Genomic DNA, 13,866 nt, shown 5'->3' on the forward strand with positions numbered 1-13,866 from the left:
CAGTCGCGCCCGCAACACGTATTAGTTTTTACTTCCTTTTACAAAAAAGGAAGTAAAAAATTCTCACTCAAAATTCAGCCTTAATTTCCGTTTTGCTTTCCCCCGAATTAATGTTGAGTTTTTTTTTTTTTTTTTCAATCCGACCACACGCGGATAAGTGCCTAAGAACGTGCAAACACCTGAAATATCCATTTTGACATTCCCCGAGTTAATTACAACGACTTTTCTCGTAAAGTCCGTATGTATGTATGTGCGTATGTATGTCGCATAACTCACGAACGGTATGTCCTAGAAAGTTGAAATTTGGCACGTAGACTCCAAGTGGGGTCTAGTTGTGCACTTTCTGTTCTGGTTGCATTCGGATGTTCCAAAATGGGTCTTTTATACCTTTTTGGGGTAAAATCATTGTTAATTTCAGTGTAAACTCAAGCGGTGCTACAATTTGGCAAACACTTGGCAATATATCACCAAGCCTTTGGTCGCCAACTTGGCGACAAATTCGGCGGTTTTTTTTTTTTTTTTTTTTTTTTTTTTTTTTCAAATCTGGTTTTAATTTGGCCATATTTAGAGAGTTAACCATTGAATCACATTAAAACTGCCAATATTGGGAAAATCCATCTGTATAAAACGTTTTCTTTGCTTCGGTTCGCAACAGACTTGGAATGAAAGTATTTCAAGTGTTTTTTTGCTCACTCCGAGGAACTAGTATCTTTAAATTGGAGTAAAAGGAAGTCATGTGATGCACACACACATCAGCTCGTTTGACAGAGGGGGAGTGTAATATGTGATAAATTTGTGGATCAGGTTTTTTCCATCAGAAAATAATTTTAATTGAAGTGCAAAACTTTTTCTATGATGAGAGCATTGGTAAAACAATGATATTAATGCACCAGGCAGGAGAGTTACATCAGTGTAATGAGGAAAAACTACAGTACTTGAACGCAAAACAATTTACCGATCCAGTTTTATTTTGAATTTATGATGAAAAATCCATAATCTTTTCGAATCTGAAACAGTCTGCTGTGTTTTCGATTTATGAATTCGGAATAAAAATAATTTTTTCCGCTATTTGGCTTTTTTTTAATCAGAAATTCTTCCAAATGTATTCAATTTCGTGGCTTTTCAAATTACTTTCGGTTTTACTTCTCCTTGTTCCTAATTAGAAACAAAAACGAATCAAGAAAAATCGATGAAATTTTTTGAAGCCTCAAGAGCTTTCGTCAGCAAGATCAATTCCTTTTTCACACCCATCTGCGCTTTCTCTCTCTCTTTAAGTTTTTTTTTTTTTTCCTGTTTCTTAAACTTCTTTCAATACTCCGAAATGAAGTGAAAAGAGAAAAAATGGAAGTAGATTTGAAATGTTTGTTAGCTTTCCTGCTCTTGAACGAAACGAAGTGTTTTTAATGCTATTGAGCACGTGATCTCGTAAGTACTCTAACTTAAACTGGGGGGAAATTCCTTCTTTTAAAAAAAAAGTTCCTTTATATCCTATTTTCGTTTTAATGAAAAGAAAAGAATTTAAATGGAAACTGGCGAGTCAGCAAACCTCGATTTTCTAACTCTGATTACCTTTTTGCTTAAAAAACCATTAAATTGAATGGTCTCTTGAAAAATCCTCACCATCTCTTTAAATTCGCTTCAATAGCATTCTATCTGGTTCCCATTCAGTGCTGAAAAAAACTGGAGCATTAAAAGGTCACGTTCTCCACATTGAACTGAAAATATGAGAAGTCGTTTGTAGCTTTTTTGTGGGACTTATTGCGTATTTTACCCGTACAAAAATTTACTGGAATTTAAGGTGATTGAATATTATTTGCAAATCAAATCTTGAAGACTAATCATTGAATATAAAACGAAATTGAATATAATAGAATGTTTTTAAAAACGTTTTAAACGTTTGAATTTTTCAAATATGATGCAGTGGGAAGCAAAGGGATGGAAGTAAACGTTTTTAAGTTTTGAGCAAAAGCTTTTAAAGTTTCGATTCTAGGCTGACTCTAATAGAATTCTTTCCTTAATTATGTTGTATAGCAGCAACTGTTGTCCTTTTTTTACAAGAAGGTACTTCGACCCGCCTCCACTCGACGCAGAGTTCCATTTTACGCGAGGGGTGATCGGTACGCAATCCACGCGCTTCTTGCGTTAAAATCGACATTTTCGATGAAATATTCCCAATTGTTTTTATGATTTCATTTCGTAGTCTGGTTTATTAGCTTTCCAAAACTCTTAGTTTTTACTCTACGTGAAATATAACTGGAGTTATAGTTGTATTATTACAGAGTCGAATGCTGAACTCCAGACCGGAAGTTGCATTTAAACGCGTTTTCTGAAGAACGATATTTTTGAAGAAAACTGTCTACTGTAACAATGATATCTCAAAAAGTTATTCGAGTATTGATGTGAAATTTGTGAGATAGTTCTCTGTAATATGCTTGATGTTTTCCTCTAAAAGCTAAGCTGAATTTCATTATTAAGTGATATTTTCATGCGGATAAGTTTAAACAAAGGCGTTTGTTTACGAAAAAATACCAGTATAGAAACTTTGTCCGGCTATATTTCAGTACTTTTTTTAAAAAATAATAAAACTTTTAGAGCAAAACACACATTAATGTCATACAATTGTATTTCTACAAGGGTTTGTGTGTGATTAGAACCAAATTTTGTCCATAGCTGTTAGCGTATGACACGTTTTTCCGCTATTTTTCTATAAATCTGTCCTTTTTTTTAAAAATAATATTTTAAAAGCTTGCTTTTACATTTTTTTTCCATAGTTTTGAAACATGTAGTTGAAAAATAACATTTAAAAAAATGTCCAGGTTATTTTTCAAAAAAATGTCTTCGAATGCAGTCTGATATCTTAACCTCGGCGTACATTTTAATGTGCAAAAGAATCTTAGTGTCCTTTACATCCCTTGCTTCACTTGTCTGTTATCATTTCAATTATTCTTGCATTTTAAAAACTGCTACTCTTTCAACAAAAGGCTATGATCCGAAGATACCTTCTGCCGAAAACAGCGAAATAGAATCATCGAATACCACGTGACGAAGGAAGAGCCAAGTGCCTTCTTGTGGAAAACGGACAATACCAGGACTACTAGATCCATCTCATGCCTCCAAAACTGGGAGTTTCTTCTATATTATGCACTAGATATCTCCAACTTCTTAATTTTGGCACTCACATCTCTGTGCCAGGGCTGGCAAGGTTTTGGACACTATGGTAACCACGGTAAAAACCCTGGTTTTTACCGTCCAGTTCAAAACCCTTGTGTCCAAAACTGTCCGAAAGTGTCTAAAACCATATTTTTAGAAAAATTGTATTCTGTGAGAAAACATCAAAAACAGAATAAAATGTATCAAAGCAATGTTTCTTATTGAACATTTATTCAATGAGAACAGTCAACTTATTTATGCACCTGATTTTAATCTAGTTACATAGAAGTGGAATTCTTGATTAAAATTTCAATTTGTGTGCATGAGTTGATTTAGTTCTTTTTTTTTTTTTTTTTGAGCAATCACGATTGCTTATTGTTCTCATTTGACAGTCCTTGACGTTGGGATTATTTTTCAGCTTGGACCAGCAGCACCACCGCCCACCGGCGCGGCGGTGGCACGGCTGCTCTGTTCCTGAGCACTGTCCCCCGGAATCCACTTCTGCTGGGTGGTGGCGTCCATGTCCTTCACACGCATGCTCATACACACTCGCCAACGCGTGAGCGCCTTTACACACATACGCAGGCCTACGTGCACACACATAACCACCCAGGAGGAGGGACATGCTTGGGGGGGGGAGCCATTTCTAGAAACAATAACTCTAATAAGTAGGGTCTTGTCGCAACTCGTGATTGCGAAAAACATAATTTGAATTCAAAGTTTCGGAATTCAAATTCGATTTTTTTTTTTTTTTTGATATTAGCAACCAAATTTCCTTATGTTTATGTATGTGTACCAATGAAATCAGGGTTGGCAAGGTTTTTACCATCCTGTTCAAAACCCTTCTGTCCAAAACTACGTTTTGAGAAACTATATTTTGTTAGAAAATATCAAAAACAACAAAATGTGGCAACATTTTTTTTTTTTTTTTTGACTATTTAATATATTTATTCAGTGTGAACATTCAAGTATAAATATACATGTAACTGATTTATATGTAGCTGATTTTAATCTATTTACGTAAAAATTAAATTCTTTATTAAAAATTTCCATTTTTATGCAGGAAATTTTTTTCCCCCTCCATAAACCAAATTTTTCGACATTTATGCATGTGTGCAAAAGAAAGTGTTCCATATAGTGCAAAAATTGACTTAAATGCAATAAATTGCAATTTTTCATAGTTACAGAAAGTATTATATTAAAAATATATGAGCTAAAAAAAGAACAGCACAAGTTTTATAACATAAGTGTTTAACCATCAATTTGTTGTTCTCTAATATATGATTTAAAAAATAATTTTCATTATAACATCATGCAAAACTTATATGCAAAAACCATTAAAAAAATTAGCTTTTTTTTTTCACTCAAATATTGCACATTTAATAACATTCCTTTGAGTTACAAATGGAACTGGAATTAGTTGTGTTAGTAGTGTTGTGAATTTCTTTTCATAACTCTACCAACTGTTACATAAGGAAGTTTTTATGTAATAGTTATTGGTAATTTTTTAAGTAAAATATTTTTTATATGAACATTTTGGAGAAAAATATTATCAACTACTCATTAATTAAACCTCATTAATATCTATATTTATGCATTACAAATATTGCAGTAAATACAAATTGATTAGATTACACCGCTTTAGCTTCGGCATAGTTTTGGACAGTTTACGACAGTTTCGGACACTTTTGAACAGTTTTGGACGGTAAAAACCAGCTGTACTGTCCTAAACCAGTTTTGGACAGTCCAAAACCCAACCCTGCCTTGTGCTTCTCACTGCCTGATGTGTGGAATGTTTCGAAAAATCATAAATGGGCTGTACTTAATATCGTTTTCAATATTTAATGAATGCTTTTAAATAAATATGTAAAATTTAAAAAATGCCTTTAATATTTAATGAATTCCTGGTGTGAAAATAAAAAATATTATTAGTATTTTTTTAATGTTATTTTAAACTGTTAATAATATATGTTTTGTATTTATTCATATCTTTTATTATTAAAACTTACTTCACTGAAATTTTTTCTTCGAACGGAAGATGTTCAAACATACATTTTCAATTATAGCCTTTAGTTTAAATTTTTTCCTGTAAACAGTAAGCGTACCTGTTTCTGTTCACAGGCCTAATTTTATGGTTAACACTAAATAGATAGTAGTTCCTTTTTCGGTTACTAATGCTTTTTTTATGAAACAAAGTGGAGACTCTCACACTCTAGAGTTACACAAACGGAGTTTGAAGCCAGTTTGTAACGGGTTCGGGGCACATTGTATTTGCTACCATTGATACTTTGCACTAAATGGTTTCCTTTTGTGGAACTGGAATCTTCTGTTTTGAGCAATCATGATGGAGATTTTTTTACTTCACCATTGAATGGCGTCCTTTCCTTTTTGAGAGTCGCTGACCTCCGTGAGTGGGTACTCCTCTTTCAGTTATGTTAGGATTCTTATTTTCTCCGACATTTAAAAAATCAATCTATCTTTTTCGCCTCATATACATAGTGTGAGATTGGAAAAATTTCAGAAATCTTACCAGCCAGAAATATTCTTAACCCACCAATATTCTACAATCTATACCATTCAAACCTGTGCTCGTCGATTTATGTGTGTCTCTGCAACACCAGACCTCCATTCTCTACCAGGTCAATACTGGTACAGTTGGGATACAGGACATCCAGAGGAAGCCTCTGACTCACACATTTGAACTTTAAGGGGAAAGACATCTGGATGTCCTGAAGACATTCTGGGGTAACAGCATTAAAATCATCAATTGTCATCCGCTGCAGGCGGCATTGAATCATCTCAAGTGGCGAGCTGGGTGGCGAGTGAAGCGAGAATGGGGCGGATCCCTGTAGTATGTGTATCAAACGAGCTGATGTGTGCATCACATGACTTCCTTTTACTCCAATGTCTTTTTCTCATTATTTTGGCAGTTTTAATATGATTCAATAGTGTACTCTCTAAAATCACCAACAATGTCCAAATTAAAAACAGATTTAAAAAAAATAAAAAAGTCGCCAAATTTGTTGCCAAGTTGGCGACAAAGCTTGGCGACCAAAAGACTGGCGATATATCGCCAAGTGTCCGCCAAATTATAATACCACTTGAGTTTACATCGAAATTAACAATGATTTCCCCCCAAAAAGGGGCAAAAGACCCCTTTTGGAGCATACGAATGCAACCAAAAAGGAAGGTGCACAACTAGACCCCACTAGGAGTCTACGTACCAAATATCAACTTTCTAGGACATTCTGTTCTTGAGTTATGCGACATACATACATGCATACGCACATACATACGTACGTCACGAGAAAATTCGTTGTAATTAAGTCAGAGGTCGTCAAAATGGATATTTCGGGTGTCTGTAGGTTCCTAGGCATAAATCCACGTGTAGTCGGGTCGAAAAAAAAAAAAAAACAACATTCGTTCGGGGGTGAGAAAAATGGAAATTAAGGCCGCTTTTTGGGTGAAATTTTTTTTGCGAATGCAATACTTCCTTTTTTGTAAAAGGAAGTAAAAATGCTCTTATTAACTTAAATTACACTCCCTGCATCAGAAAAATCACTTGTCAGTGGTAAGTAAACCATGCAATACCCCACCGGTGCATATGCGCATGTATAATACTGTATATAAATACATGTGTGTCCAACTGTGCAAATTAAAACAATGAAAATATTTTTGTTTAATTTTAGGACTCTTTTCCTAAGTTTGCTGCTATAATACGACGCTGAAAAATTGAAAGCAACTACGTTCACATCTTCTTCGTTTACAGTAAGTAAATCTCGGTCTTTCATGAAAGTTGCCTTTGATCATTAGCTTTTTTTTTTTTTTTTTTTTTTTAAGAAATCACGATTGCTTTCATTTGACTCTTTTTGGCGTGCTATCATTTTATTTTCCCTTCCCTTCGCCACTCTCCGCACCATCACTGTCGACCGGCTCCTCACGATACTGCTCCTGTAGCGAAATCCGTCTCCAGGTTGTATCCATGTCCTACACGCACGCGCATACATACACACACGCATTCATACACACACATACATACACACCTACACACACACATACATACACACACACATACATACACACACACATACATACACACACACCTACACACATACACACACATACACATACACAAACACATACACACACGCACACACACACGCATACATACAGAAACCTACACATACACACACACAAAAACATACACACACACATACACACAACTACTCTCACATTCATGCCTGCACACAGACTGAAACACATATGCCTACACACACATCATACACATACCCCGTCCCACGCACACACGTTCATACACACAACTGCCCACACACTTGTGCCTGCACACAAACACACATGTTTTTTTTTTTGTGTGTGTGTGTGTGTGTGTATGTATGTAGGAGAGACCGGGGATAGTTGGTGAACTTTTTAAACTTTATTTTTTTTAAAGTTGTAAATAAAGTAGAAAAATTTTCTTTTATTGCTTGGATATTCTGTATGATATCAGCAATAAAGTCGTATTTTTGTTTTAACAATACTGTACTTTTTCAATTCTTTACATAACTTTTGTGAACCTTCGCAGAGTTCGCACACTTGCCCCGTCACGGGTTAAGTTGGCGAGCCGTATGGGGTAAGATAGCGAATTGAGAAAAACTCATAATAGACACAGAAAAGTTAACATAAAGCCTCAATGATGCTTTAAATAATCAAGTAAAACTTACCAATGAATGAAGAAAAGCGAAATTAATATTCTAATTGCTTTAAAATTAGGTATGTCACATCCTATAAAAGGTTTTTAACTTTGATTTTGAAAGTAAATGCTGAAAAATGCAAACATTACTTAAAATGAACTAGTATTTTATTTGCCCTCCGTTCTTCTTTTTTATGTATCTTTTAGGTTTATATTCATTCCTTTTTTCTTGGATTTAGAGATTTCTTGTATGTTTTGAGGACTTTTTGTGATGATTTGTGTTTTTCTGCTGTGATTCTTTCTTCCTGAAGAGCCTTTTTGACTGGGTTATTAAAGAGTATTGCCGTAGACCTCTTTCGTTTCCATCCTTTTTTGATCTGACCCCCTTCAGCTTTAGGATAAGGTCGTATATGATCTGGAGTAATGCTCAGAGAGAGACGTATGTGGGTAGCTGAGACATAGCGCTATCTTCAGTAAGAGACTCTACATCTGAATTATTGAATGAAGTAGCAACTGAATCTACTCCAGGACAGGTCCATCCAGTTTTACTACTTTCTTCCAACATGGTTGCTGCTGGGACAAACGGATTCACTCATAGATCCAGGAGATTGGGAGTCCGACCTATCAGTGATATAACTTTGCATGAAGTCACAATCCTGGAAAATGTTAAAATTTCAGGGAAACACTAGTTTCCTTGAAACCATTCATAATATTTACGGGCCTTGCTTCTTGTGGAAAAGCAACTGTTACCACCGATGGTACGTCGTCAATCGTCATTGGCTTTCCTGGAAGAACCCCCTTTTCCAAGAATCACTGGCGGAATTAACATACTTTTTCAATGGGCCATGTAGATTCTTATCAAGAGGCAGCAACTTATGGCTAAAATGCAGTGGGGGAAAAAAGTAGGGTTATTAATTTTTTGAGCAACCACGATCGCTTATTGTTCTCATTTGACTGTTTTGAATTCCTATGATTTTATTTTCCCGCCAGCACCCTCTACCAGCACCACCGTCGCGTCGACCGGCCTCACGATGCTGCTTCTCTTGCGAAAACCGTCTCCAGGTCCATATCCTACGCACACACGCATACACACACATACACACACTCGTGCTTGCGCACAGACACAAACACACACTCCTACACACACACTCATGCCTGCACACAGACACAAACTTAAACGCCCACATATACACACACACACACACACGAACGCCTACACACACACACGAACGCCTACACACACACACGAACGCCTACACACACACACGAACGCCTACACACACACACGAACGCCTACACACACACACGAACGCCTACACACACACACGAACGCCTACACACACACACGAACGCCTACACACACACACGAACGCCTACACACACACACGAACGCCTACACACACACACGAACGCCTACACACACACACGAACGCCTACACACACACACGAACGCCTACACACACGCGAACGCCTACACACACACACGCGAACGCCTACACACACACACACGAACGCCTACACACACACACACGAACGCCTACACACACACACACACGAACGCCTACACACACACACACACACGAACGCCTACACACACACACACACACGAACGCCTACACACACACACACACGAACGCCTACACACACACACGAACGCCTACACACACACACGAACGCCTACACACACACACGAACGCCTACACACACATGAATGCCTACACACAGATGAACGTCTACACACACACACGTACGCCTACACACACACACGTACGCCTACACACACACGCGCGCCTACACACACAGCACTGCATACACAACACGCACACACATGCATACATCACACATTAACGCGCACCCACACACACGCTCGTGATTGCGAAAAACATGATTTGAATTCAAAATGCCAAAAATTCAAATTAATATATATATATATATATATTGGCTAGTAGTTTCCTTACAAAAAATCAAGCCTTTCTATTGACGTGGGAGTGGTAAATGTCTAATAAGAGAATCAGAGGTTTTTCTTTGAACATCCAGTGTTTTCAGCAGAATCCTTTAAGAAATCTGGAAACATTTCAACTGTCATCTACTCACTAGGGGGATACTCCTGCTCCATGCATGCAGCATTATATCTGGTAGGGTTTTCCCGTTGTTGGTTTTTCTCTTGTATTTTCTCATTTCCGGAGAGAAGAGTATGTACAATCCTGTTTGTGAAAATTGCAACACCATGAAGGAAGCATCACAGTTGAAGGAAATTAAATGCACAGTTGAGTGGTAATGGTACAAATTAATGATTACATTTTCAAACGAAACAAACGATAAAAAGAGATAGAAATTAGTATTTTGTGTGGCCACCACGCGCCGCAGTAAGAGCTGCTACACGACTCGGTATGGAGTGAAACAAAGTTTGAATATCTGCTTGCGGAAGAGTATTCCATATTATTTGTATGCGCAAGCAAAGTTCGTCTGTCGAAGCAACAGGACGAGGATCACGAGCAAGACGCCGCCCAACGAAATCCCACACATGTTCAATCGGTGACATATCCGGGGACTATGCAGGCGCTACCGGTCTGCAATTCTAATCATTTGCATATCATGCCCTACTTTACATTTCCTGCAATTTTCAGCGCACTCGCGTAAGTCCTTCGTGGTGTTGCAATTTTCACAAACAGGAGTGTATGTTGGCAATTCTATAAGCATGTCTATAAGAAATGATAAGCTCAAGAATAGTGTAACTAATGCAATTATTTTATTAAATTGATAATTTGCAGAATTTAAATTTCAATTGTTTAATGTTTTGACTCTAAAAAGTTAACTTAGGGCAAGTATGCGAATTCGCACACTTACCCCGAAAAAAATTCGCCTACTAGCCCCAACTCGTTATATTGAAATCAAGTTACACTGGTTAAAAAATGGTTTCATAAAATAATCTGAATAGGATGTCATTTGTTGCGTTGAAGCATGGGCTGTTCAATATTAATAAGTTTTGGTAAATTATTCTACTATTGTATGTTTTATAAGAAAATAGCTAAGGATGAAAAAATTTACTTGACATTGCGAAACAACAACTTTCTCCTCGTACAACACGGTCCGTTTGGCAAGTTTCACTGAAAATACACTGATAGTAGCGAAGCAGCTACGTGGCTTCGTGACAGCTCACTCAAAAATCAAAAACGAGAAAATTATTTAACATTCGCACACTTACCCCTTCGCATACTAGCCCCCGTCTCCCCTACGTGTCTGTTGCATTGCTACATTTGCGACAAAAAGCCGAAACTTAATGCAAATCTTCATGGTATCAACTTAATGGTATGACCCCCAAACAAACTTTAGTTCATAACCTGTTTCGTCAAAGTACTAAGTCAAACTAGAGAAAAAATATCTATAAAAAATTAATTTGAATTTTTGGCATATGAATTCAAATTATGTTTTTCGCAATCACGAGCGTGTGTGTATGTGGGTGCGTTTATATGTGTGTATATATGCATGTGTGTGCGTGTTGTGTATGCAGTGCTGTGTGTGTACGCGCGCGTGTGTGGGTAGACGTTCGTGTGTGTGTATGTAGGCATATGTGTTTGTGTCTGTGCGCAGGCATGAGTGTGTGTATATGTGTGTAGGCGTGTGTGAGTATGCGTGTGTGTGTAGGATATGGACGCAACCCGGAGACAGTTTTCGCAAGAGGAGCAGCATCGTGAGGCCGGTCGACGCGACGGTGGTGCTGGCAGAGGGTGCTGGTGGGAAAATAAAATCAGCGTAGCATAAAAAACAGTCAAGTGAGAACAATAAGCAATCGTGATTGCTCAAAAAAAAAAAAAGTGCCAGTTAAATTGACTATATGTGTCCTCTTGGAGTGGTGGCGCTTTTCAAAATGTCTCCCGCCCCTTTTGTTCTAAGAGTCAGCACTAAAACCTACCATCGCAAATTGCATCAATTCCAAAAAATAAAAGCTTTTAACACGATAAATCCTGCAGCTTTCAAGTCCCGCATCAACTAAAATGCAATCGGTATGAAGCTTCAGATTCCTTGCTTAGGCATCAAGCTTGTAAAACATGGACAAATGAATACTTTTTCCTGGATTAAAATTGGAAGAAGCTCCTTAAAATGGAAATTTAATGAATGTAAGAATATCAGAAAAACTTACAAGGAAAATTGAAAAACGTCTATGAGTGATTACCGGAAATGACACATAAAACGAATCCTGGTAAGAGAACTTTTCTTTCTCCTCTTGGCAACTGATCATTAGAGGCTCGCCCGCTAAGGGTGATCATAAATTCGAGAGCTCGCCAGAATGCCATTAAATTAATTCGAAAACTTCTGATAGCTAAAAATGATTCTGCGGGTCGGTTCGCTAGATAGTGGTGTTAAATTTAGTATGGCACACTGGAGAATAAGGAATTCGTTTCGGCTAAGATAACGCCAAAAAAAATGTGATTGAAAGGTTTTTTTTTTTTTTTTTAACTCCTCTGATATTTTACTGGGCCCCTTTTAATTTATTCCTCTTTGGAACACTTAAATTATACCTTCGATTGAAGGGCAGATAAGGATTCCTCATTTTTAAACATAATGTAAATGCCTTTCGAATGCTAGAGAATTGTTTCTGGCTTTAAAAAATTTTTAAAAAAACTTTGAATTTAAGGTTGCCAATTGCTTCAAACTGTCCATTGGAAAACGATACAGAGCTAAAAGGTAGTGGACGGTGAATGTTTGGTTTTGAACTTTTCCTGGTGGTTTTTTTCCTTATAGTAATCTCCAAATTTAACTCACATATATTATGGCAACAGTTTCGTCGGTAAAATATTTCTTTTCTTTACTAATAATAAAGCTAAAAGTTTCTCTGTCCGGATGCATCTCTGTCTGTCAGGAATCTCTGTGACGCGCATAGCGCCTAGACCGTTCGACCGATTTTCATGAAATTTGGCACAAAGTTAGTTTGTAGCATGGGGGCGTGCACCTCGAAGCGATTTTTTCGAAAATTCGATGTGGTTCTTTTTCTATGTCCAATTTTAAGAACAAAAATATAAGATGGACGAGTAAATTACGAAATTATCATTACGTGGAACCGTAACATGGGCACAAGCCAATTGGCGAGACAAATTCACCATACATTATTTGTAAATATACAGACGAACCAAAAGACCCTTTTAATTTTTCTATTACGGGCAAAACCGTGCGAGTACCACTAGTATAGAGTAAAAGTACTGTAATTTAAACTTTATTTCTTTTAACTCGTATTACTTTGTCAAGCATTACGTAAACACTTTATTTTTATTTATTTAGTTATTTTACCGATTCAGATAAATTTTACATTGCCGTAATGTTTTGTTGCTGTTCAGTTCTATAATTTTTTTTTATGAATTTCTAAAGGTATTAACCACTTTTACAGCCAAAATCGTATTCTATCTGTATATATTTTTTATTTGCTTCTAGTACGATCCAATGTGAAAATATCGATATTGGCATACTGAAAAGTAAGGCCATATAGTTCTGGACGAATTTTTAGTTTCATTTATTCTAATAGAGGAAAAAAGCCTGTGCTTTGGGAGTATTACTTTCTTATTTAACTAGCCATCGGAGTTCTTTGTCAATTTTTATTTCAAGGTGTTAATTTTTTAGGGTCGTAGTATTAGTAGAAAGCTCAAATTTTTAGCTTACAGTAACGATTATCTGTAGCAAGAAACAATTGCGTAAATAAATAAATACAGTCTACTCTCAATAATTTGGCTCTTGATAATTCGAAGTAAGCACTGGTCTTGTGAGAAACCAAAGCGAAACCTTTAACTTAAATCGACTAAATCCTTTACATTTTGATACATTGAGATGTCGAAGTGATGTTTGACGTCACCAGCGAACGCGCTATAATTGGAAGTCTCAACCCTCTGCAATTCGAAGTCAAAACGATTTTTAACATCAGGCCATCGATAGCCACAGCAAAATTTCTCTCCCCCCCCCCCCCCCATTACTATTTATAGTCAAGAAGTTTTTTACAATGAGCCGCCCAACGTTGGGAAAAATACGAATTTCGAGCT

General features: G+C 36.8%; 1 protein-coding gene across 1 annotated transcript in view; it reads left to right on the forward strand.

Annotated features, from left to right (window-relative positions):
- Positions 1 to 13,866, forward strand: part of LOC129219889 (xylosyl- and glucuronyltransferase LARGE1-like) — a 201,123-nt gene that overhangs the window by 58,099 nt on the left and 129,158 nt on the right. Inside the window, exon 2 of the mRNA XM_054854200.1 lies at positions 6,840 to 6,918. The gene's annotated coding sequence lies outside the window, so the exon portion shown is untranslated. The remainder of the gene's footprint in view (positions 1 to 6,839; positions 6,919 to 13,866) is intronic.

This window comes from Uloborus diversus, chromosome 4 (genome assembly GCF_026930045.1).
Source record: "Uloborus diversus isolate 005 chromosome 4, Udiv.v.3.1, whole genome shotgun sequence".
NCBI classification, from domain to species: Eukaryota; Metazoa; Arthropoda; class Arachnida; order Araneae; family Uloboridae; genus Uloborus; species Uloborus diversus.